Here is a 22,817-nt window from a genome sequence, read left to right on the forward strand (position 1 = left end):
AACGCAGAAAATCAGAGGATTCCAACCCCTCGCTATGAAGCTCTGAGTTTAATTCCGCCGGCTCGTCAGCACACCTTTGCCCCAGAGATTGACCCGGCCGGGTTAATTGACGAGGAAGCCCAATTCGAGGCGCTGAGCGGCATCGACTGGAAGTCGTCGACTTTCCGGACCTTGGGGACAGCCGGAGGAGAAGAAAGAGACGAGCCGGAGACATCAACCCAGCAAGCGTCGTAATTCTGCTGGCGGTTTACCAAACAATGCCTCACCCTTTGGGACTCAACGAGTCTTGTAATAGAGTAGGACCAACACTTTATCTTTGCCGTGCCATCGTGCACGCCTTAAATGCTTGAAGTTTTATTGAAGTTGTCTCCTTTATATTTCTCTGGGTCATTCATTCTCCTTAGTCTCAAATAATTGTCTTTAACTATCCTGCATAGAAAGACGAATCACAAGTCTCCAGGCGGCTTACCGCCCTGAGAATCATATGTTTTAGATATATAACCCGGAATATGAATCAAAAAAGACTGGTTCTCAGGTATGTCCTTAATACAGCCGTAATAACACAATTAACGGTCTGCAAACATACTTCCGGTTTAGATAACCCGGATAATAAGGTTGATACCTTAATGCCAATTTACTTGTCTTAACGACACCCATTGTATTCAACTATCACTGTAACTCAAAGGTAAGCCGGCAAAGTGAGACCCGGTCGGACACACTTGGAAATAATCAGACGGAACTTGCCAGGAAACAGAGGAACTTAGGGGCTTCCGGTTCGGATATGACCAGAGACCCGGCCCAAAGGGGTTATGCTAGGATTGGAATACGATCATATAGCCCCCAGTGGGTGTGGCGATGCCAATCAAGAGGGTATCGACAGCTATGCTCTCTTTGGTTCGAATACGACCCATGTTTGAATAGGAAGCCCCCAAATGACTTTAAGAATTGTTTAACGACGCTGATTCGGATACGATCCACGTCGGTTCTCAAAGGGGTTAAAATAAGATTCAAATATGATCAAAGAAAACTCCTCAATGAGCTCGGCACTTTGCCAATCAAATGGGTATCGACAGCTGTGTTCTCTTTGGTTCGAATACGACCTATGTTTGAACAGGAAGCCCCCAAGTGACCTTATCGCCTACGGCTAGATTCGAATACGATCATAAGCCGGATCCTCCTTCAAGTTATCATGTCATCTGTCGATGAAAACAACACGTGCACATTTGGAGGAGAAAAAAGGACAGAGGTCCTGCTTTATTGCTTATCATAATATATACATGGTTTAGAGAAGTATGTACATCATGAGAGCCGGTGGGTCAAGTGTAGTAAGGCCGAAGCTGAGCTATGTTCCACGGCCGTCGGGTCTCTTCCTCCGACTTACGTGAATCTTTATGCTCCCGAATGTCAATGAGGTAATATGACCCGTTGTGCAAATTCTTGCTGACCACAAAGGGCCCTTCCTAAGGCGGGGATAGCTTGTGCGCATCTGTTTGATCCTGGATGAGCCAGAGCACGAGATCACCTTCCTGGAAGACCCGGGATTTGACCCGGCGGCTATGATAACGGCGCAGGTCTTCTTGGTAAATCGCTGAACGGGCTGCTGCCACATCACGTTGTTCGTCCAACAAGTCAAGAGCATCTTGGCGCGCCTGTTCATTATCCGTCTCAACATAAGCCGCCACTCGAGGTGAGTCATGACGGATGTCACTGGGGAGGACTGCTTCTGCCCCATAAACCATGAAAAAAGGCGTAAAACCTGTAGACCTGTTAGGAGTAGTGTTGATGCTCCATAACACGGAGGGAAACTCCTCCACCCAACAACCCGGCGTCCGTTGCAAAGGGACCAAAAGCCGGGGCTTGATACCCTTCAGAATCTCCTGATTAGCTCTCTCAGCTTGACCATTGGATTAAGGATGAGCCACTGAGGAAACATCAAGTCGGATATGCTCTCGTTGACAAAACTCCTCCATGGCGCCTTTGGAGAGATTGGTGCCATTGTCAGTTATAATGCTGTGTGGAAAACCAAAGCGAAAGATCACCTTTTTCATAAACTGAACCGTCGTGGCTGCATCACACTTGCTAACAGGCTCCGCTTCAACCCACTTGGTAAACTTGTCAACTGCCACCAAAAGGTGGGTCTTCTTATCCTTGGACCTTTTGAAAGGCCCAACCATATCCAGCCCCCAGACCACAAAAGGCCAAGTAATTGGGATCATCCTCAGTTCTTGAGCCGGTACATGAGCCCGTCGCGAGAACCTTTGGCAACCATCACACTTACTGACCAAGTCCTCTGCATCAGCATGAGCCGTCAACCAATAAAAACCATGACGAAAATCCTTGGCCACAAGGGACTTTGAGCCGGCGTGATGGCCACAATCCCCTTCATGAATCTCACGCAAGATCTCTTGCCCTTCCTTAGGGGAAACACAACACTGAAACGCCCCTGTAACACTGCGATGATGCAACTCGCCATCGATAACAATCATTGACTTAGCCCGCCGGGTTATTTGCCTGGCCAAAGTTTCATCCTCAGGCAATTCGCTCCGGGTCATGTAAGCCAGATACGGCATTGTCCAGTCTGGTATGATATGGAGAGCCGCCACCAGTCGTGCCTCCGGGTCAGGGACAACCAAATCTTCCTCTGTAGGCAACTTAACAGAAGGATTATACAGGACATCCAGGAAAGTATTAGGCGGCACCGGCTTTCGCTGAGAGCCTAGCCAGCTTAAAGCATCAGCCGCCTCGTTCTTCCTGCGATCAATGTGCTCTACCTGGTAGCCCTGAAAGTGCCCTGCAATGGCATCAACTTCACGGCAATAAGCCGCCATGAGAGGGTCCTTAGAGTCCCACTTGCCTGATACTTGTTGAGCCACCAAGTCTGAGTCACCGAAACACCTCACCCGGCTCAAGCTCATCTCCTTAGCCATCCGACGGCCGTGGAGCAAGGCCTCGTACTCAGCCGCATTGTTAGTGCAAGGAAACATCAATTGTAGCACATAATGGAACTTGTCACCCTTAGGGGAAGCCAATACAACTCCAGCCCCCGAGCCCTCCAACTGCCTGGACCCATCGAAGTGAATAGTCCAATATGTGTTATCCGGCTTTTGCTCGGGCACTTGTGACTCTGTCCAATCATTGATGAAATCCACCAGGGCCTGAGATTTAACAGCAGTGCGTGGCACATATTTGAGACCATGAGGCCCGAGCTCGATAGCCCACTTAGCCACTCTCCCTCTGGCCTCTCTGTTTTGAATGATATCACCAAGAGGAGCAGAACTGACCACGGTTATGGGATGACCCTGGAAATAATGCTTAAGCTTCCAGCTTGCCATGAACACACCATAAACAAGCTTCTGCCAATGTGGATACCGCTGTTTGGACTCGATAAGCACTTCGCTGACATAATAAACCGGCCGCTGAACCGGATGCTCCTTACCCTCTTCCTTGCGTTCCACCTCCACAGCCACACTGACAGCTCGTGTGTTTGCCGCCACGTACAGTAATAAGGGCTCCTTATCAACCGGAGCAACAAGGACTGGGGGCTCTGCCAGCTGCTTCTTCAAATCCTCAAAAGCGGTATTAGCTGCATCATTCCAGACAAAGTTATCAGTTTTCTTCATCAACTGATAGATTGGCATGGCCTTCTCACCCAAACGGCTTATAAACCGGCTTAAAGCAGCGATGCGACCCGCCAAACGCTGAACGTCATTTATACACGCCGGCTTAGCCAGGGAGGTGATGGCCTTGATCTTCTCCGGGTTAGCCTCAATGCCTCTGTCAGAAACCAAAAAACCCAAGAGCTTGCCTGCAGGGACACCAAAGACACACTTGGCCGGGTTAAGCATCATCTTGTAGACCCGGAGATTATCAAAGGTTTCTCTCAAATCATCTATCAGGGTTTCCTCTTTTATGGACTTAACCACAATATCGTCCACATAAGCATGAACATTACGCCCAATCTGTTTATGAAGGCAGTTCTGTACACAACGCTGGTAAGTAGCCTGTGCACACTTGAGTCCAAAGGGCATAGATACATAGCAGAAGGCTCCAAAGGGAGTGATGAACGCCGTCTTCTCCTGGTCCTTGACTGCCATCTTAATCTGATGATACCCAAAATAAGCATCCAAGAAACTTAAGCGCGCACAACCTGCCGAAGCATCAATAATTTGATCAATACGGGGGAGGGCAAAAGGATCAGCCGGACATGCCTTGTTTAAGTCTGTATAATCCACACACATCCGCCAAGTGCCGTTCTTCTTGAGCACGAGCATCGGGTTAGCCAACCACTCCGGGTGAAAGACTTCAACAATAAACCCGGCCGCCAAGAGCCGGGCCACCTCTTCGCCAATGGCTTTCCGCCTCTCTTCATTAAACCGCCGAAGGAACTATCTAACCGGCTTAAATTTCGGATCAACATTGAGAGTGTGCTCAGCGAGTTCTCTAGGTACACCTGTCATGTCAGAAGGTTTCCATGCGAAGATGTCCCTATTCTCACGGATGAAATCGATGAGCGCGCTTTCCTATTTTGGATCCAGATTGGCACTGATGCTGAACTGCTGAGATGAATCTCCTGGAACGAAATCAACAAGTTTAGTCTCATCAGCCGACTTAAATTTCATTGCCGGCTCATGCTCCGTAGTTGGCTTTTTCAGAGAGGTCATATCTGTTGGGTCAACGTTGTCTTTGTAAAACTTCAACTCCTCTGTTGCACAAACAGATTCTGCATAAGCTGCATCGCCTTCCTCACATTCCAAGGCCACCTTCCGGCTGCCGTGAACCGTAATGGTCCCATTATGACCCGGAATCTTGAGCTGTAAGTAAACATAACACGGCCGTGCCATGAATTTGGCGTAAGCCGGCCTCCCAAATATAGCATGGTACGGACTTCTTATCTTGACCACCTCAAAGGTCAATTTTTCCACCCTGTAGTTGTTCTCATCTCCAAAGGCCACTTCCAACTCGATCTTGCCGACTGGATAAGCCGACTTACCAGGTACCACACCATGGAAGATAGTGTTTGACTGGCTGAGGTTCTTATCAACCAATCCCATACGGCGAAAAGTCTCATAATAGAGGATGTTGATGCTGCTGCCCCCGTCCATGAGCACCTTAGTGAACTTATATCCTCCCACATGAGGAGCCACCACCAGGGCCAAGTGACCCGGATTATCCACCCGGGGAGGGTGATCCTCCCTACTCCACACTATAGGTTGCTCTGACCACCGCAAGTAGCGTGGAACCGCCGGCTCAACAGCGTTCACGGCCCTCTTATGAAGCTTCTGATCTCGCTTGCACAGACTGGTGGTAAACACATGATACTGCCCACCGCTAAGCTGCTTTGGATTGGTTTGATAACCTCCCTGCTGCTGTTGATGACCCTGGCCAGACTGCTGATTAAAGCCCCCTTGACCGTTCTGAGGGTTAGAATTTGAGCCGCCGCCCGGGCCATGAAAGCCGCCGGCGCCTGAGCCGCCGCCCGGGCCATTGTAGTTCTTAAAGGCCTTCATGATTGCACATTCCTTCCATAGATGAGTCGCTGGCTTCTCTCTAGAGCCATGCCTTGGACAAGGCTCATTCAACAGCTGCTCCAGCGTCGGGCCTGACCCGCCGCCTCGGGGAGGGGGCCTCCCCTTACGTCGCTGGTTATTCCCTTGTGAGCTGGCGTTGGCCACAAACTCTAGGCTGCCGTCGGCCTTGCGCTTGCCTCCTCCTTGGTTCCCCGGGTTATGCTGAGGACCCTTGCCATTGCCGTTCTTCTTTCCCTTCCCTGTCCTTTCATCATCTGAAGCGGGGTCCTTGGTACCATCAGAATCGGCGTACTTGACAAGAGCCGCCATCAGTGTACCCATATCATTGCAGTCGCGCTTAAGCCGCCCGAGTTTCATCTTTAGGGGCACAAAACGATAATTCTGCTCCAACATTAATACTGCAGAGCCGGCGTCCATCTTATCCGAGGAGTGTATTATCTCCTTAACCCGGCGAACCCAATGTGTTGTAGACTCCCCTTCTTGCTGCTTGCAGTTAGTCAAATCCACAATTGACATAGATTGCCTACAGGTATCCTTGAAGGTTTGGATGAACCGGGCTTTCAGCTCAGCCCAAGACCCAATGGAATTTGGTGGTAGCCCCTTCAACCAAGTGCGGGCAGTCCCATCTAACATCATGGTAAAATACTTAGCCATGGCCGCCTCACTGACCTCCAGCAGCTCCATAGCCATCTCATAACTCTCGATCCAGGCTGCAGGCTGTAAGTCTGCTGTGTAATTAGGCACCTTCCTAGGGCCTTTGAAGTCCTTGGGTAGACGCTCATTGCGGATGGCTGGCACTAAACAAGGGACACCCCCAGTCCTGGTAGGGATACCCACGTCGACGGAAGTCGTCGGATAAGCCGGGGGGGTCTGGTAAGCCGTCAATTGAGGCACCTGCTCCGCCTCTTGTCGCACTCTGTCATGGTCTGCTGCGTGGAAGGCTCCGTTATGAACCGGGCCATGGCCAGGGGGCGGGTCATGGCGTCGGACGTTACTTGAGCCGGTCGCTGAGACCATGTGCCTGCTGTAACTCGGGCTCCGGCCTGGGCGAGGGGTCGAGTGGATCCTGTCCCGGCTATAGGAGTACGCCTCTTGCTGCGCCAGTGCTGTCTGAAGGAGTTCCCTGACCCGGCGGGTTTCAATAGCCGTCGGAGAGTCGCCGTCAACCGGGAGAGCCGCCAGCCATGCCGCCGCGGTGACCATGTTCTCCAGCGGGTTATTATAATGACCCGGGGGTATTGCCACGTACTGAGGCGGGGCAGGGGGCACCTGGGGAGGCCCCATCACTTGTGGCTGAATAGGGGTCCCAGACCCAGGCACTATGACCCCTGGCGGGTTACTAGACCCTGCACCTGGCGTGTTGAAGAGGTTTCGCGGATCGTAAACCGGAGGGAGTCGAGATTGGGCCTTTTGATGCCTCCTTCTCAGGACCTCATTGGACGTGTTTTGATCCATCGTGAGCCGGAAGGACTGTGCTTGAATCAACTGGGTTTGGGCGTCGAGAGCCGCCCGTTCCGCAGCCATCCTGATCCCCTCCGCTGCCAGATCCTCCTTGGCTTTCACTAGATCCAATTTTAACTGCGCCACCTCCGCATCATGCTGAGCTTGATCTGCCGGGTCAACCGTAGCGGTTAACAGCGCCGTCATCTTATCCGTGAGATCCATTAGCACCTGAGCCGGAGAAGGCACCGGGTTTCCCGCTCCAGCAGCGGGGTTCTGAACAGGCTGCGCACCGGCCATAAAGACTCCAACCTGGTTTGGCGGCTCAAATAGGTCCGGAATACTGTCACCATCGGAACAACCCATGAGCCTGCCATCTTGAAGTTGATACAACGAGTTTGACTCATCGGTGGCCGACTCGCCGTCAGAGCCGGCGGCCGTCTCATCACCAGATCCAGAACGATCAGAGAGTCCTCCATGGATGCACCCCACAAAAGCATGCCTTAAGGCAGGCCGGGCCTGGGCGGGTCGTGCACGCTGAGCCGTCTCGACGAGATCGGCGCAGGGACCCGGCTCAGGGCCCGGCTCACCAATCTTGCCAATGAAGACATGAATTCCGCCGAAGGGGACCCGGTACCCGTACTCAATTGAGCCGGCGTCGGGGCCCGAGTTTGCATCGTCGATGTAGAGCTTGCCGCGACGACTCTTGGTCATCCGGCCCACAGCGTATCCCTTGAGCCCTTCGAAGCTGCCCTTCAATAGGTATAGTCTCACTAAAAGGAAAATTTGAATAAGCTCCGAAAAGAAGAGAGGTAAAAGATCTTTTTGAAAAAGAAAGTTTTTAGAGAAAATCCTTCCTATGGGCTTGCCAGTTTCTAGGGTCACGTCCTACAGTCAACTTGGCTCTGATACCATCTTGTAGCGACCTGACCCGAATGGATCAAGTCTCTATGCTTAAGTGTCATCCCTGGATCGGTATGCTGACACACACAGTACTCGAGGATTTATAACGGAGGTAAATCACATGTATAAAGTAACGTAAATACTATTACCTCAATCCAAATAGCGGAAGTAACAAGGTTGTGGATTCCCATCAACACCAACGGCAAAGTTGAGTGTAGAAATCGTAACCCTAACGTATCACTTACTCGTCGTAAGATATCCTGCAACATGAAACGTTGCAGCCCGAAAATGGGTCAGCACATGGAATATGCTGGCAAATTCACACCATAGAGAAATGATGAATAATAGCTATCAATACATGCATATTTGGCTGGTGGAAAGCTCTATGTTTATAATGTTTTTGCGAAAAGCCAATTTTTCCCTACTGCAAAGGAATAAATTTTTATTTGACTATCATGGTGGTTGTTAAACATTGAGATGGTACCTCCAACTCAATCCCAATTAAGCACGTGATTAAACCCAATCAAATTTAACTTAAGTAACATGATGAGATCACATGATAATCCAGGCACTAGATACTCAAGTTGTCCATAACCGGGGACACGGCTAATCATGATTAGTTTGTACACTCTGCAGAGGTTTGTGCACTTTTCCCCACAAGACTCGATCGCCTCCGCTTGATTCTCGCACTACATGATGTTTGAGAAACGGATGACCGAGACACAGTCTTTCAGAAGCATTAACTCTAACCCTGGAAATGCGCAGCGATAGGAGTGTTCTAACGCAGTGCTACACGATACTGGCGAAGGGGGATAATATCCGGAAAGTTTTCCCGGAGTTAGGCATTTTTGGACAGATGAAATGGAGGGGGAATGTTGCGAGTTCGATAGGTTAGGGAGGTGCGGTGGACGAACGGACTGCGTATTCGGATTCGTCTCGTCGTTCTGAGCAACTTTCATATAGAAAACATTTTCATCCGAGTTACGGTTTAAAAGATATGAATTTTCAAAGTTTTATTTGAATTTCTGGAATTATTTGAATTTAGCAAAAATTAATTATGACGTCAGCATGAGGTAATGCTGACGTCAGCAGGTCAACAGGTCGGCTGACAGGTCAAATCAGACAGGTGGGTCCAGTGGGACCCACATGTCAGCCTCTGTTAGTCTAACAGTAATTTAAACTAAACTAACAGTCTAATTAGAGGGGTGGGCCCCATATGTCAGTGAGTGATTAGTTAATCTAATTATTTTTATTTATAAAACAATTGTTAGACTAATTAACAGAAGGGGGGCCCGCATGTCAGTGGCTGGGGGCCGCCCAGTCAGCTCATTGACTGCGGTCAACAAGTCAATGGGGGACCTGGGTCCACCAGTCAGTGGCCCAGGTGGTGCCACGTGGGTGCCACGTCGGTGACGTCGCCGGAATCACGCCGGCGACCATTCCAGCGGCGGAAGTCCGCCGGAGTTTCTCGGATCTCCAGCACAGGGCACCATTCCGCGCGTTTTCGGTGGCGTTCGAACGAGTAGATCGTCCCGCGTCGATCTAGAGTGATCCCAGGAGCGGGGGTGGCCGGAGTGGAGCTCAACGACGACCGCGGGCGGCGCCGGACTACGGGCATCTCCGAAAACCACGCTACGGGGTGCGTTCTAGCTAACAAACGACGCTAGCGGGCTCTACGGACCTCCGGCAACTCGACGGAGGCCACCGCTTGGCTCGGAGATGGACGGGGTGAGCGCAACGAGCTCGCGGACGAGGCCGCATGCGGCAATGGCGACGGCGGCACCGCGAGCCTTCTACGGTGTTTGAGGAGGAACCAGAGGAAGGAGGAGGGGGTGGAGGCTTACGGCGCGGCACACGGAGGCCCTCGACTGAACGGGAGCGCAGAGGGGAGGCGGGATGAATCGCGGCGGGCGGCGGCGACCGAGGTTGGGGAAAAGCTTGACCCAGCCGCTGTAGGGCACCCCAGCTCGTCCTGAAGCGCGGGGTCGACGAGGACGACGTAGAGGGAGCTCGGGGACATCGGCGGCTCGACGAACGGTGGTCGGGGCCACGCCTACGAGGCTTCGGCGGCGATCTCGCTCGGGCGAGGGGAGGACCAGAGAGAGAGAGAGAGCGGCCGAGATGCAGAGGGGAGTTGGTGGAGGTAGGTGGGGAGGAGGCCGAGGCGTCGAGGGGAGGGGTCAGTGGAGGCGGGGGCGCTGGCGATCTTATCCCCTCCTCGACGCCGGCGAGGGGGGTCCGGCGGGGACGCGCGCCTGTTCCGACCCTGGTCGGGGGAACAGGGAAGGGGAGAGAGCGACCGGGGGGAAACGGGCCGGTTCGGCGGATGGGCCAGGTGGGCCGGCCTGGCTGCGAGCTGGGCCGTCTGGTCCAGGGGGGTCATTTTCTTTTCTTTTTGTTTTACTTTGTCTTATTTTTTCCTTTTCTGTTTTGGCTAATTGTCTGGGCACCAAGTGAGTTTTGTAAAATATGATAGCTGGCCCACAAATCACAGCACAATATACCTTACCACCAAAAACTAGTTTGGGGTAAATATCATTTCATATTTATTTTGTATTAATAAAAAGGTTATTAATTAATGTTTTCAGCCACTGTTTGAGGATGTTTAAGTCACCTATCAAATTTCAATAATGTTCTTTACTATTTTATCATAGCCTCTGATTTATCTACTATTTATTGAACATTTTAGTTTTAGTATTTGAAAACTGTTATTATTTGCTTGATTTTGAACTTTGAATTTTGATCCGGTTATGAACTAACGCAAGATTATCAACACTAACAGAGGTGACGTGTCATCACTAGCGTAGGTTTACTGTAGTATAATTATCCGGGCGTCACAATTCTCCTCCACTACAAGAAATCTCGTCCCGAGATTTAAGAGGGAAGTAAGGGGGAAGGTTCGGGTTACGAAATTCTAGGGAGTGTTCTTGGTCTTGGTTGTCCTTCTCGAAGAGGTTGATCCATTACATTGATGTCTTCATTCTGCTGTTTCAGGTCATCATGATAAAGTTGTCGTCCTTTCTTCGGGAAATCCATCGTACTTACAACAGAGTAAGGGGGTAATCTAGAAGAATGGACCTCTGCAAGGTTTACTATCTGGTCAATATCATCGGGGAAGGTGGCGTAAAGTAACTCTCGAACTAAATCTTAAGAAAAGCCGAGAGCAAGTAAGAAAGTACCATGAGAAGTTTCAAACGGGTAGGCTATCGTTCGAAGCCTGAAACAGAGTGAAAAGGGGTTCAGAGCAACGGGAATAAGTATTGTGTCCGATACCAGAATTGATCACTTGGGACGGTGGCCCGTGAATTACATACGAGGCCACGCGCGAGGAATAACTTTGGGAACAAGGGGTGTACAGGAGAGTCAGGTTTCGATCTTGTGGAACTGTGGGTTATGGGCCCACCATGTGGTTTTTCTTTATAGGAGCGGTGACATCTTGCACGGTCATGATAGCAAGGCATGTCAGAGAATACCCTGTCAGTTATGTCGGCAACACGTTGGTACCAAGGGCGAGGGACGAAGAGAACCATTTTCCTGCTCGTTAAAACGAGGCGGACCCTTAGGCAAAGTTCTCGTCCATCGGTGGTTACCGAAATGTCACCAACACTAGTAACAGGGTCTTACTGACAGAGTTGTACACCGAGGTGTTTACATAAGCAGGAGAATATTACTGCTTAGATCATATAGATCACCAGAAAGGTTAAACCAAACAATGGAAAGGAAAATATGATTATCGGATTAAACAGAAGAATGGAAAGGAAAAATGTGTTTAAACACATATTTCAAGGGTATATCCTTCCCAAGGACAAGCAGAGCATGATATCCATGACATGATATAATGTAGAAAACTCTTTAGGTACGGGAGAGAATTTTCATGACATTACCCATACAACGGTGTTTGGATAATTGCGCAGGAAACATTTAGCATTGTGCTTCAAATGTTCCCGTTGAAAATCAGAGTACCATAGACATGCTTCGAGATAGCATTGACATGGTCAACAGGTGAAGATCAGACTTTGGAAACAAAAAGGATCCATCAGGAACAACTTATAGAATAAGTCTTACAATTTCCTCATGGAAGAATAGCTAACCTTGCTAAAAGGGAAAACTTATAACAATAGGTCCTCCCGCCAGGTGTGCTGGGTATCATCACCTTACCGGGTCATAATTAGGCCAATGTTATAACTCTTGGAAATATGTTCCAACCATCATATCTGACCGAGATTCAGATCTGATTGGTGTCAGGATAACTCAGACTCAGGATGCCTGAGAAGAAAGGTGCAACACAAATTGTCGAAACGACATCGGAGATTCTCGGGAGATGAACTATGGAAGCGAGTTCCGGACAAGGGTTCATCATTACATCAAGGAGAGGTGAGAAGGTGACTAATTGACTCAGCGACAATCCATTGAGATTTCCAAAAGGATTTCCATCACTATGTGAACAAGGAGATAACATTAGCTAGATCGAATGAGTTAATGATGTATGCTCGAGGAAAACATACACAGTTAAACATTGGTTGAAATGTGCACCCGAAATATGGGCTAGGTAGCACAATCAATGTCCGAATGATGATTCATTAAGCCATAGGCGTAGAATGAAACTATAGACCAATAACTTCAAAGCAATAGGGTTGCTAGAAGTTTAGAATTTACACATCACAGACCATTGGTCGGTATTCCTTTTAGAAACAACACGGGGACCAAGAAAGAATGGTGATGGGGAGAAGTATCACTGTACCAAGATGTCATACGAGGTGGTGAAATTCTTACGACATACTTGACATAAAAGATGGTAATACTCCAAGGTAGAACATATCATAAGCTAGATAGCAAGGAAATCAAGGTACAACACAAAACACGAACAAGTTTGTGTTGAATGGAAGGCGATAAAATGGTCGATGATAAAACAAATCATCGAGGGCAAGGCTGGTATTTCTCATCCAGAATTCGATAGATATCTTGGAAGAGCTCAGAATGTTGATGATGTTCACGACACATTTGTAGTGAGAATTTATGAAGAGGTAATCGATCGGCGATGACATCAAGCCAAAGGAATGATGAAGCGAAAAGTTATTGGAACCAGGGGTACGACACAAACTCGAAATAAAGCTTGCTGTTCAAGGCGAAATGATATGACGAGGAAAATCGACGTAAGTTTAGCTCAGCGTCGAAGGTGGTGCTCCGGGAATAAAGACCAGGTAGCACAGTTAAAATCGGCACGATAATAACATAGCCGAGCAGGCTAGGGATGACGTGATCGAGTACGAACTCGTAAACAAAGGAGATTATTAAGAGTTGTTTAATCATGATGCGGACTCGATTCAGTTATCGATGTCCTTGAGTGTTTAATAACTCGGAGCCCGTGAAAAATTGGAATCCATGAGAATGTAATACTTGATGGAGAACTCATAAGAAGTTATGCAGTTCCGTGATAATCTCGAGATACCAGGGGGTAATACTCGACGACAAACCAAAGTAGAGGTTGGACTGGGGTATTGCTCTTACAGAAGACAAGTGCTTAAACTTGTACGAGAAATGGTATTTAAAGGAGAACATGGTCGGAACGACGTCCACGGATACCAGATGAACTTATTACAAGGGGACAATTATTTTAAGAGAAGCTTCCATGATAAGGTATACATCGTGTCCATGGGCATGAACACAAAGTTCAAGGTCGACTCCCACTTCTTCAATGCATAACCTTTCATTCACTTCTCGCGTTTGATGAAGTTGCAGTGTGGAAAATTTTATCTGGCAAAATACCAGAAGAGTATGACTCATGAAAACTTTCGAGTTCACACGTATTATGAAAGGCATAGGTTCAACCCATCAAGGCATCTTAGGAACATATACCACAAACTTCGGAGTAAATATTACAAGCTCGAAAGAAGAGCATTGTTCAAAATCAGATGATACAATTTACCAAAGGCATTATATACCCATGGAAAGGCTCACAAGGTTATTCAATAGGAAGGACATTGTCGGATAAAATCCAACAAAGGAACCGATGGTCCACAAGGATCTGATGTGAGCATCAGTACTCAACCAGAGGAAGAAGAATGCCAGGAGATCTGATTATAGAAACAACTGACTAACTCAAAGTTCAAATGCAAAAGAATTATGATTTCCAACTCAGGGGGTCAGAAGCAACGCTCTGATCAAGGATGGATAAGTTGAGTAGGCTTAGGGGTACAATCGATGGCAATTTGATAGGTCAAGATCCAGCTCACGTTTAGAATGACGTCTGAGCCGGAAGAATGAATTCTAGGATATGATTGAGGATTGCGAGCATTCGCAACAAATTGAATCAACGGACTCAAAATGATAATGACAAGAGATGCCAATAAGATTACGAGACTTATGGGATTAACCATAATGCAAGCAAACAAGAATTTCAAGAGCAATAGGCTCCTGAGGATTTTCGGAAGATCGAATAGTATTTTGAAGACTATTGTGGAATACTTGAATCAATTGGGGATGACCGGATACTCGGTAAGTGCGAGAATTATCCGTAGGGGTATTCAGGTGACAAAGAACAGCAAGGCAGTAAGCTCAAAGGATTCTCGGAACAACAGAGAGAATTTCGGGGTATCTTGTAATAACAAGATCAACTGGGAAACATTGTATGAATGGCGAGTATACGTGGTTATCCATAGGAGTTTATCGATGAAAGAGAATTGCAAAAGCAATGAACACAAGTTCTCGGGTTATCAGCGGAGAGTATCTTCAGGGTCTTCACGTGCAGCAGACGATCATCAGTAATAAGGGCTCTCCGGGTGAAAGTGATAACGAGATCCTAATGTTAGATTTAGTAAAATTCACTTAACCCGAATAGAAGAGAGATCAGAGTCCCAGAGTATAGACAAGGAGTAAAAGATCCTAATACCACCCAATGGCGACGTGGGCCCGTAAGCCACACAGCCATGTTAGTAAAAGTTTTTCAATGACTAGACTCGACTTCGGCCAAGGAGTTGGAAAGGGGGATTCCTACAGGCAGTCGGCTCTGATACCAACTTGTGACGCCCCCGATTTGACCGTACACTAATCATGCACGCAAATGTGTACGATCAAGATCAGGGACTCACGGGAAGATATCACAACACAACTCTAACACATAAATAAGTCATACAAGCATCATAATACAAGCCAGGGGCCTCGAGGGCTCGAATACAAGTGCTCGATCACAGACGAGTCAGCGGAAGCAACAATATCTGAGTACAGACATAAGTTAAACAAGTTTGCCTTAAGAAGGCTAGCACAAAAGTAGCAACGATCGAAGAGGCAAGGCCTCCTGCCTGGGACCTCCTAACTACTCCTCGAAGCCGAACTCCATGTAGCATCATCCTCGGGATCTCTAGCTCCTGAACTCCAGCATCTGGTTGCGACAATCAGGTATAGAAAGGGGAAAAGAGGGAGAAAAGCAACCGTGAGTACTCATCCAAAGTACTCGCAAGCAAGGAGCTACACTACATATGCATGGGTATATGTGTAAAGGGGCATATCAGTGGACTGAACTGCAGAATGCCAGAATAAGAGGGGGATAGCTAGTCCTATCGAAGACTACGCTTCTGGCCATCTCCATCTTGCAGCATGTAGGAGAGAGTAGATTGAAGTCCTCCAAGTAGCATCGCATAGCATAATCCTACCCGGCGATCCCCTCCTCGTCGCCCTGTTAGAGAGCGATCACCGGGTTATATCTGGCACTTGGAAGGGTGTATTTTATTCAGTATCCAGTTCTAGTTGTCATAAGGTCAAGGTACAACTCCGGGTCGTCCTTTTACCGAGGGACACGGCTATTCGAATAGATAAACTTCCCTGCAGGGGTGCACCACATAACCCAACACGCTCGATCCCATTTGGCCGGACACACTTTTCTGGGTCATGCCCGGCCTCGTAAGATCAACGCGTCGCAGCCCCACCTAAGCACAACAGAGAGGTCAGCACGCCGGTCTAACCTATGCGCGCAGGGGTCTGGGCCCATCGCCCTATGCACACCTGCACGTTGCGTACGCGGCCGGAAGCAGACCTAGCCTAGTGGCGTTCCAGTCCAATCCGGCGCGCGCCACTCAGTCGCTGACGTCAAGAAGGCTTCGGCTGATACCACGACGCCGGGATACCCATAACTACTCCCGCGTAGATGGTTAGTGCGTATAGACCAAATGGCCAGACTCAGATCAAATACCAAGATCTCGTTAAGCGTGTTAAGTATCCGCGAACGCCGACCAGGGCCAGGCCCACCTCTCTCCTAGGTGGTCTCAACCTGCCCTGTCGCTCCGCCACAAAGTAACAGTCGGGGGCCGTCAGGAACCCAGGCCCACCTCTACCGGGGTGGAGCCACCTGTCCTTTCAGCCCCCTCATCAGCATCACTTGCGGGTACTCCTCGAGCCGACCCGACTTTAGTCACCACATGTGTCATGTATATAATGTATATAGTATATACCCGTGATCACCTCCCGAAGTGATCACGGCCCAGTAGTATAGCATGGCAGACGGACAAGAGTGTAGGGCCACTGATGGAAACTAGCATCCTATACTAAGCAGTAGGATAGCAGGTAAGGGAAACAACTGTAGCAACAATGACAGGCTATGCAACAGAATAGGATTAACGAAAGCAGTAACATGCTACACTACTCTAATGCAAGCAGTATAGAGAAGAATAGGCGATATCTGGTGATCAAGGGGGGGGGCTTGCCTGATTGCTCTGGCAAGTAGGAGGGATCGTCGACTCCGTAGTCGAACTGGGCAGCAGCAGCGTCAGTCTCGTAGTCTACCGGAGAGAAGAGGGGGAAGAAACAGTAAATATAATGCAAACATAAGCACGACGAGACATAACATGGCAAAGCGCAGCGATAGGAGTGTTCTAACGCAGTGCTACACGATACTGGCGAAGGGGGATAATATCCGGAAAGTTTTCCCGGAGTTAGGCATTTTTGGACAGATGAAACGGAGGGGGAATGTTGCGAGTTCGATAGGTTAGGGAGGTGTGGTGGACGAACGGACTGCGTATTCGGATTCGTCTCGTCGTTCTGAGCAACTTTCATATAGAAAACATTTTCATCCGAGTTACGGTTTAAAAGATATGAATTTTCAAAGTTTTATTTGAATTTCTGGAATTATTTGAATTTAGCAAAAATGAATTATGACGTCAGCAGGTCAACAGCTCGGCTGACCGGTCAAACCAGACAGGTGGGTCTAGTGGGACCCACATGTCAGCCTCTGTTAGTCTAACAGTAATTTAAACTAAACTAACAGTCTAATTAGAGGGGTGGGCCCCATATGTCAGTGAGTGATTAGTTAATCTAATTATTTTTATTTATAAAACAATTGTTAGACTAATTAACAGAAGGGGGGCCCGCATGTCAGTGGCTGGGGGCCGCCCAGTCAGCTCGTTGACTGCGGTCAACAAGTCAATGGGGGACCTGGGTCCACCAGTCAGTGGCCCAGGCGGTGCCACGTGGGTGCCACGTCGGTGACGTCGCCGGAATCACGCCGGCGACCATTCCAGCGGCGGAAGTTCGCCGGAGTTGCTCGGATCTCCAGCACAGGGCACCATTCCGCGCGTTTTCGGTGGCGTTCGAACGAGTAGATCGTCCCGCGTCGATCTAGAGTGATCCCAGGAGCGGGGGTGGCCGGAGTGGAGCTCAACGACGACCGCGGGCGGCGCCGGACTACGGGCATCTCCGAAAACCACGCTACGGGGTGCGTTCTAGCTAACAAACGACGCTAGTGGGCTCTACGGACCTCCGGCAACTCGACGGAGGCCACCGCTTGGCTCGGAGATGGACGGGGTGAGCGCAACGAGCTCGCGGACGAGGCCGCATGCGGCAATGGCGACGGCGGCACCGCGAGCCTTCTACGGTGTATGAGGAGGAACCAGAGGAAGGAGGAGGGGGTGGAGGCTTACGGCGCGGCACACGGAGGCCCTCGAGTGAACGGGAGCGCAGAGGGGAGGCGGGATGAATCGCGGCGGGCGGCGGCGACCGAGGTTGGGGAAAAGCTTGACCCGGCCGCTGCAGGGCACCCCAGCTCGTCCTGAAGCGCGGGGTCGACGAGGACGACGTAGAGGGAGCTCGGGGACATCGGCGGCTCGACGAACGGTGGTCGGGGCCACGCCTACGAGGCTTCGGCGGCGATCTCGCTCGGGCGAGGGGAGGGCCAGAGAGAGAGAGAGCGGCCGAGATGCAGAGGGGAGTTGGTGGAGGTAGGTGGGGAGGAGGCCGAGGCGTCGAGGGGAGGGGTCAGTGGAGGCGGGGGCGCTGGCGATCTTATCCCCTCCTCGACGCCGGCGAGGGGGGTCCGGCGGGGACGCGCGCCTGTTCCGACCCTGGTCGGGGGAACAGGGAAGGGGAGAGAGCGACCGGGGGGAACGGGCCGGTTCGGCGGATGGGCCAGGTGGGCCGGCCTGGCTGCGAGCTGGGCCGTCTGGTCCAGGGGGGTCATTTTCTTTTCTTTTTGTTTTACTTTGTCTTATTTTTCCTTTTCTGTTTTGGCTAATTGTCTGGGCACCAAGTGAGTTTTGTAAAATATGATAGCTGGCCCACAAATCACAACACAATATACCTTACCACCAAAAACTAGTTTGGGGTAAATATCATTTCATATTTATTTTGTATTAATAAAAAGGTTATTAATTAATGTTTTCAGCCACTGTTTGAGGATGTTTAAGTCACCTATCAAATTTCAATAATGTTCTTTACTATTTTATCATAGCCTCTGATTTATCTACTATTTATTGAACATTTTAGTTTTAGTATTTGAAAACTTTTATTGTTTGCTTGATTTTGAACTTTGAATTTTGATCCAGTTTTGAACTAACGCAAGATTATCAACACTAACAGAGGTGACGTGTCATCACTAGCGTAGGTTTACTGTAGTATAGTTATCCGGGCGTCACAATTCTCCTCCACTACAAGAAATCTCGTCCCGAGATTTAAGAGGGAAGTAAGGGGGAAGGTTCAGGTTACGAAATTCTAGGGAGTGTTCTTGGTCTTGGTTGTCCTTCTCGAAGAGGTTGATCCATTACATTGATGTCTTCATTCTGCTGTTTCAGGTCATCATGATAAAGTTGTCGTCCTTTCTTCGGGAACTCCATCGTACTTACAACAGAGTAAGGGGGTAATCTAGAAGAACGGACCTCTGCAAGGTTTACTATCTGGTCAATATCATCGGGGAAGGTGGCGGAAAGTAACTCTCGAACTAAATCTTAAGAAAAGCCGAGAGCAAGTAAGAAAGTACCATGAGAAGTTTCAAACGGGTAGGCTATCGTTCGAAGCCTGAAACAGAGTGAAAGGGGTTCAGAGCAACGGGAATAAGTATTGTGTCCGATTACCAGAATTGATCACTTGGGACGGTGGCCCGTGAATTACATACGAGGCCACGCGCGAGGAATAACTTGGGAACAGGGTGTACAGGAGAGTCAGGTTTCGATCTGTGGAACTGTGGGTTATGGCCCACCATGTGGTTTTTAAGTAGGAGGCGGTGACATCTTGCACGATCATGATAGCAAGGCATGTCAGAGGTAGCCTGTCAGTTATATGTCGGCAACATCGTCGGTACCAAGGGCGAGGGACGAAGAGAACCATTTTCCTGCTCGTTGAAACGAGGCGGACCATTAGGCAAAGTTCTCGTCCATCGGTGGTTACCGAAATGTCACCAACAATAGTAACAGGGTCTTACTGACAGAGTTGTACACCGAGGTGTTTACATAAGCAGGAGAATATTACTGCTTAGATCATATAGATCACCAGAAAGGTTAAACCAAACAATGGAAAGGAAAATATGATTATCAGATTAAACAGAAGAATGGAAAGGAAAATGTGTTTAAACACATATTTCAAGGGTATATCCTTCCCAAGGACAAGCAGAGCATGATATCCATGACATGATATAATGTAGAAAACTCTTTAGGTACGGGAGAGAAATTTTCATGACATTACCCATACAACGGTGTTTGGATAATTGCGCAGGAAACATTTAGCATTGGGCTTCAAATGTTCCCGTTGAAAATCAGAGTACCATAGACATGCTTCGAGATAGCATTGACATGGTCAACAGGTGAAGATCAGACTTTGGAAACAAAAAGGATCCATCAGGAACAACTTATAGAATAAGTCTTACAATTTCCTCATGGAAGAATAGCTAACCTTGCTAAAAGGGAAAACTTATAACAATAGGTCCTCCCGCCAGGTGTGCTGGGTATCATCACCTTACCGGGTCATAATTAGGCCAATGTTATAACTCTTGGAAATATGTTCCAACCATCATATCTGACCGAGATTCAGATCTGATTGGTGTCAGGATAACTCAGACTCAGGATGCCTGAGAAGAAAGGTGCAACACAAATTGTCGAAACGACATCGGAGATTCTCGGGAGATGAACTATGGAAGCGAGTTCCGGACAAGGGTTCATCATTACATCAAGGAGAGGTGAGGAGGTGACTGATTGACTCAGCGACAATCCATTGAGATTTCCAAAAGATTCCATCACTATGTGAACAAGGAGATAACATTAGCTAGATCGAATGACTTAATGATGTATGCTCGAGGAAAACATACACAGTTAAACATTGGTTGAAATGTGCACCCGAAATATGGGCTAGGTAGCACAATCAATGTCCGAATGATGATTCATTAAGCCATAGGCGTAGAATGAAACTATAGACCAATAACTTCAAAGCAATAGGGTTGCTAGAAGTTTAGAATTTACACATCACAGACCATTGGTCGGTATTCCTTTTAGAAACAACACGGGGACCAAGAAAGAATGGTGATGGGGAGAAGTATCACTGTACCAAGATGTCATACGAGGTGGTGAAATTCTTACGACATACTTGACATAAAAGATGGTAATACTCCAAGGTAGAACATATCATAAGCTAGATAGCAAGGAAATCAAGGTACAACACAAAACACGAACAAGTTTGTGTTGAATGGAAGGCGATAAAATGGTCGATGATAAAACAAATCATCGAGGGCAAGGCTGGTATTTCTCATCCAGAATTCGATAGATATCTTGGAAGAGCTCAGAATGTTGATGATGTTCACGACACATTTGTAGCGAGAATTTATGAAGAGGTAATCGATCGGCGATGACATCAAGCCAAAGGAATGATGAAGCGAAAAGTTATTGGAACCAGGGGTACGACACAAACTCGAAATCAAGCTTGCTGTTCAAGGCGAAATGATATGACGAGGAAAATCGACGTAAGTTTAGCTCAGCGTCGAAGGTGGTGCTCCGGGAATAAAGACCAGGTAGCACAGTTAAAATCGGCACGATAATAACATAGCCGAGCAGGCTAGGGATGACGTGATCGAGTACGAACTCGTAAACAAAGGAGATTATTAAGAGTTGTTTAATCATGATGCGGACTCGATTCAGTTATCGATGTCCTTGAGTGTTTAATAACTCGGAGCCCGTGAAAAATTGGAATCCATGAGAATGTAATACTTGATGGAGAACTCATAAGAAGTTATGCAGTTCCGTGATAATCTCGAGATACCAGGGGGTAATACTCGACGACAAACCAAAGTAGAGGTTGGACTGGGGTATTGCTCTTACAGAAGACAAGTGCTTAAACTTGTACGAGAAATGGTATTTAAAGGAGAACATGGTCGGAACGACGTCCACGGATACCAGATGAACTTATTACAAGGGGACAATTATTTTAAGAGAAGCTTCCATGATAAGGTATACATCGTGTCCATGGGCATGAACACAAAGTTCAAGGTCGACTCCCACTTCTTCAATGCATAACCTTTCATTCACTTCTCGCGTTTGATGAAGTTGCAGTGTGGAAAATTTTTATCTGGCAAAATACCAGAAGAGTATGACTCATGAAAACTTTCGAGTTCACACGTATTATGAAAGGCATAGGTTCAACCCATCAAGGCATCTTAGGAACATATACCACAAACTTCGGAGTAAATATTACAAGCTCGAAAGAAGAGCATTGTTCAAAATCAGATGATACAATTTACCAAAGGCATTATATACCCATGGAAAGGCTCACAAGGTTATTCAATAGGAAGGACATTGTCGGATAAAATCCAACAAAGGAACCGATGGTCCACAAGGATCTGATGTGAGCATCAGTACTCAACCAGAGGAAGAAGAATGCCAGGAGATCTGATTATAGAAACAACTGACTAACTCAAAGTTCAAATGCAAAAGAATTATGATTTCCAACTCAGGGGGGTCAGAAGCAACGCTCTGATCAAGGATGGATAAGTTGAGTAGGCTTAGGGGTACAATCGATGGCAATTTGATAGGTCGAGATCCAGCTCACGTTTAGAATGACGTCTGAGCCGGAAGAATGAATTCTAGGATATGATTGAGGATTGCGAGCATTCGCAACAAATTGAATCAACGGACTCAAAATGATAATGACAAGAGATGCCAATAAGATTACGAGACTTATGGGATTAACCATAATGCAAGCAAACAAGAATTTCGAAGAGCAATAGGCTCCTGAGGATTTTCGGAAGATCGAATAGTATTTTGAAGACTATTGTGGAATACTTGAATCAACTGGGGATGACCGGATACTCGGTACGTGCGAGAATTATTCGTAGGGGTATTCAGGTGATAAAGAACAGCAAGGCAGTAAGCTCAAAGGATTCTCGGAACAACAGAGAGAATTTCGGGGTATCTTGTAATAACAAGATCAACTGGGAAACATTGTATGAATGGCGAGTATACGTGGTTATCCATAGGAGTTTATCGATGAAAGAGAATTGCAAAAGCAATGAACACAAGTTCTCGGGTTATCAGCGGAGAGTATCTTCAGGGTCTTCACGTGCAGCAGACGATCATCAGTAATAAAGGGCTCTCCGGGTGAAAGTGATAACGAGATCCTAATGTTAGATTTAGTAAAATTCACTTAACCCGAATAGAAGAGAGATCAGAGTCCCAGAGTATAGACAAGGAGTAAAAGATCCTAATA

This window comes from Triticum aestivum, chromosome 4D, assembly GCF_018294505.1.
Source record: "Triticum aestivum cultivar Chinese Spring chromosome 4D, IWGSC CS RefSeq v2.1, whole genome shotgun sequence".
NCBI lineage: Eukaryota > Viridiplantae > Streptophyta > Magnoliopsida > Poales > Poaceae > Triticum > Triticum aestivum.